A 5,000-nucleotide genomic window follows, 5' to 3' on the forward strand; every position below is an offset into this window, starting at 1 on the left:
GACTAGTATACCTTCCATGACCTTCCATAACTCGTCCTTGGAAAAGGAAGAGGAGATGACCTACGATTTTTACGAACAGATTAAAAGTCTAGTTGAGTCGGATGACTCTTCAGATGACTTTACAGAGGATGATGAGGATGTGGAGGAGTCCTTCCTCGACATATCGGCTGAGGAACCCGTGTTGGGAAAGTTTCCCATTGACACCAAGGGAACTATCACGGTTGTACTGCCTAGTCTGGAGTATATATGCGTTATCTGTAAACAACACATGGGCAAAGCATCCGAACTTGTTGCACATTTTAACATCAAACACAGAGACATTCCTCTGGTGTTTAAGTGCGCTAAATGTGACAAAACCAACTCAAACCACCGATCGATTGCCTGTCATGCCCCCAAATGTGGGGGAATAAAGTTAACTGAGGAAAGCTTACCAATGGTCTGTGAATGTTGCCAGGCACGCTTTGCGACTCTAAGTGGCCTTTCGCAGCACAAGAGGCATGCTCACCCAGTCACCCGTAATGAGGAAAGGATTAAAGATGGTATAAAGGGTACCTCGCAGAGAGGGGTACACCGTAGCTGCTGGTCTTTGAAGGAAGTAGAACAGCTGGCCCTTCTAGAGTTGCAGTTTCAGGGGAAAAAGAATATCAATAAGATCATTGCTGAAGCGCTTGGGACTAAGACCAACAAGCAAGTCTCTGACAAGAGACGGGACCTAAGTAAAAAGACAGGGGCCCCCATGTCAGGCAGCTTACATTTTTCTTCTAGGCCTCTTGAGACATTGTCTCCCCCACCAAATGTAACAACGGGGACTTCATCCATACTCGCTCAAGCAGCTGAGCGGCTTACGAATGAGAATTCTGGGACCCTGGAAAAGCCTGCAATGGAGGCAATAAAGGCTTGGCTTAACGGCGAGGGCCAACATGATGCCCTCGTAGAAACTGCCACAGCATTGATGCTTTGTCCGATGCGATTGGTGAAAAACAAAGGCAAACGTTCAAAACCCGAGAACGACATTATTAAACCCAGGATATTACCCACACGATCTTGGATGAAGAAGAGAGCGGAAAAACGAGGAAGCTTCATGAAGCACCAGAAGCTCTTCTTTAAGAACCGCTCTCTTCTTGCGTCCTTAGTCCTGGATGGCACTGAACGTCATGAATGCCGAATCCCGAACGCAGATGTATATCGTTTTTACTGCGAAAAATGGGAGAAGGTGTTGCCATTCAATGGCCTGGGCCAATTTAAGTCATCAGGTGTTGCAAATAACGAATACTTTGAGCCCCTAATTTCGGTGGAGGAAGTTCAGACTGCCATACGGGCCATTAAACCAACGTCAGCAGCTGGGCCAGATGGCCTAACAAGGGCTGCAATCTGTGCTGCCGACCCCGAGGGTCGGACACTGACAGCCCTATTTAATGCATGGATGATTACAGGAATTATTCCCAAAGAGTTGAAAAAGAATAGGACGATTCTTATTCCTAAGGTTATGGACGATGAAAAGCTGAAAGAATTGGGGAACTGGAGACCAATAACGATTGGTTCAATGATTCTGAGATTATTTTCCAGAATAATGACTGCACGTCTTGCTCGTGCTTGTCCCTTAAACCCAAGGCAGCGTGGTTTTATAGCGGCATCTGGCTGCTCTGAAAATCTTAAGGTGCTACAGGACCTTATGAGACACGCAAAGAAATTGCACAGGCCGTTGGCTGTCATGTTCATCGACATAGCGAAAGCTTTTGACTCGGTTTCGCATGCTCATATTTTATGGGTGTTAAGGCACAAGAAAGTAGATGAACACGTGGTGGGCATCATCCAGAACGCCTACGATCGGTGTACGACCTCGTTCAAAAGCAATGGCGAGTCGACTCGAGAAATTAGCATACGTGTTGGTGTCAAACAGGGTGACCCCATGTCACCCCTGCTCTTCAATCTTGCCATGGACCCTTTGATATGCACCCTAGAGTCACACGGAGTTGGGTACTCCATTGATACCGACCACGTGACAGCTCTTGCGTTTGCTGATGATTTGGTGTTGGTGAGCGAATCTTGGGTTGGTATGGCCGCCAATCTAGCGATCTTGGAATCATTTTGTGGGCTATCGGGATTGGAGGTTCAGGCCAGAAAGTGCCAGGGCTTCATGATAAGCCCAACCAAAGATTCATATACGGTGAACAACTGCGACCCATGGACTATCAAAAATAAAGATGTCCATATGATCCAACCTGATGAATCAACGAAATACCTTGGTCTGAAAATTGGCCCTTGGACTGGCACTATACAGCCTGATCTACATTGTCAGCTAAAGACATGGATCTCGAAAATCGATGAGGCGCCTCTGAAGCCAACTCAGAAGGTTGAACTACTCAATGCCTATGCCCTACCCAGATTGTTATATCCTGCAGACCACTCGGACTGCAAGCATTCAACTCTCCGTGGGTTGGACCAAGAGATTAGAAAGGCGGTAAAAGGATGGCTCCACCTTCCCGCTTCAACTTGTGATGGACTGTTATATGCCAGAGCCCGAGACGGAGGCCTTGCCATCTTGAAACTGGAAAAAACAATCCCTTCGGTTCAAGTTAGAAGGCTGCAACGTATAGCAAACTCGTCCGATGCTATCACCCGATATATTGTGTCCTCGCAGGGTATGGAGGAAGAATACCGTAATTTGTGGGTACGAGCAGGGGGTGACAGTGATGCAATCCCAACATTCGTTCTCAGGGACTCGGTGTCAAAAGAACCTGTATATCCGAGACCCTGCGATTGGAGGGAGCATGAATTTCAGAGATGGTGCGAAAAGCCGGTTCAAGGAAGGGGCATTGTAAACTTTGCGCATGATAGAATCAGTAATGCTTTGTTGAGGCCATGGTGCGGCTTTAAACAATGCTTCTTTATCGCAGCACTACAACTAAGGGCAAATATTTACCCAACAAGAGAAAGCTTGAACAGAGGCAAAGATGGGGCCTTACGTTCCTGCAGGAAATGCTCTGCCAGACTCGAGTCCCTTTCGCACATTCTCGGTCAATGTCCTGCAGTACAGAAAGCAAGAATTGCGCGACATAACAAGATCAGTAACATTCTGGCAGACGAAGCGGCTGGATTAGGCTGGTCTGTATACAAAGAGCCACGGTTCATATCCGAGACGGGAGAGATGAGAAAGCCTGACCTCGTGTTTGCAAAAGATGAGGAGGCGGTTGTGATCGATGTCACCGTCCGTTTTGAGCTTTCAAAGAATACCTTGTCAGATGCTGCCTCGCACAAAGTTTCGTACTATACCCCTCTTGGTGATCAAGTCAAAGTGCTGACGAAGGCTAGCAAGGTCACATTCTTTGGATTCCCGGTTGGGGCAAGAGGAAAGTGGCCCCTTGAGAATAACGAGGTACTTACCTCCCTGGGCCTGACCAAACCCAGAACGACATCACTGGCCAAGATGATTTCCCGCAGAACACTGCTTTTTTCTCTTGATATTCTGAGAATGTTCTGTGGAAATTATGCGGTCTATGAACAGTCATAGACAACCTCCGAAACAAATAATAGTTTTGTTTTAAGATGTCATTTGTTTTAGATTGATTTTGTTATTTTCGAAGGTGAAGTCGGTTTTTATTTCATTTTACTATTTTCCACAATTTAGATTGTTATTTTCCAAGACGAAGTCTTGGTTCTTTTTTTTATTGTTAGTTTTTTTTTTTTAACACGTCGTATTTGTTACTTTAGAGCTTAGAGGGGACTTTATTTTCGCCTTACTATTTTCTGCCTACAAAGAAGATTAAAAATAAGCTTTTTTCAAGATAGTTTTGTTATTTTCCAAGGTGAAGTCTTGGTATTCTTATTTTACTATTTTCCATAAAGAAGACCTTTCTTTTAGATTTTGTTATTTTCCAAGACGAAGACTTGGTATTTTTATTATATTGCTATTTTTTTACACGAAGCTTATTCAAGAGCACTTATATAGATTAATCTTTGTTATTTTAATTCTTTATTTTTGGACTACATCAGTTAGAGAGTCCTGTAACTTACTATTTTCTGCCTACAAAGAAGACTACAAATGAGCTTTATTTAAGATGTTTTAGATTAGATTTTTTTTTTTCCAAGATGGAGTCTTGGTTTTTTTTATTTTACTATTTTCCACAAAGAAGACTTTTCTTTTCTTTTAGATTTTGTTATTTTCCAAGACGAAGACTTGGTATTTTTTTTTTTGCTATTTTTTTTACACGAAGCTTTATTCAAGAGCACTTATTTAGATTAGACTTTGTTATTTTAATTCTTTATTTTTGCACTACATCAGTTCGAGAGAAGACTACAAACCAGCTTTATTTAAGATGTTTTAGATTAGATTTTGTTATTTTCCAAGGTGAAGTCTTGGTTTTTTTATTTTACTATTTTCCACAAAGAAGACTTTTCTTTTAGATTTTGTTATTTTCCAAGACGAAGACTTGGTATTTTTTTGCTATTTTTTTACAGGAAGCTTTATTCAAGAGCACTTATATAGATTAGACTTTGTTATTTTAATTCTTTACTTTTGCACTACATCAGTTCGAGAGAAGACTACAAACCAGCTTTATTTAAGATGTTTTAGATTAGATTTTGTTATTTTCCAAGGTGAAGTCTTGGTTTTTTTATTTTACTATTTTCCACAAAGAAGACTTTTCTTTTCTTTTAGATTTTGTTATTTTCCAAGACAAAGACTTGGTTTTTTTATATTGCTATTTTTTTTTACACTGCTTTATTCAAGAGCGCTTATATAGATTAGACTTTGTTATTTTAATTCTTTATTTTTGGAATACATCAGTTCGAGAGTCCTGTAACGTACTATTTTCTGCCTACAAAGAAGACTACAGACAAGCTTTATTTAAGATGTTTCAGATTAGATTTTGTTATTTTCCAAGGTGAAGACTTGGTTTTTTTATTTTACTATTTTCCACAAAGAAGATTTTTCTTTTAGATTTTGTTATTTTCCAAGACGAAGACTTGGTATTTTTTTTTATTGCTAGTTTTTTTATATG

General features: G+C 41.2%; 1 pseudogene; it reads left to right on the forward strand.

Moving 5' to 3' along the window:
* Positions 1 to 5,000, forward strand: part of LOC142919806 (28S ribosomal RNA) — a 10,255-nt pseudogene that overhangs the window by 3,223 nt on the left and 2,032 nt on the right.

This window comes from Petromyzon marinus, unplaced genomic scaffold, assembly GCF_048934315.1.
Source record: "Petromyzon marinus isolate PM22_M1 ecotype Great Lakes invasive population unplaced genomic scaffold, UKy_Petmar_22M1.pri1.0 PM_G_Scaffold_61, whole genome shotgun sequence".
NCBI classification, from domain to species: Eukaryota; Metazoa; Chordata; class Hyperoartia; order Petromyzontiformes; family Petromyzontidae; genus Petromyzon; species Petromyzon marinus.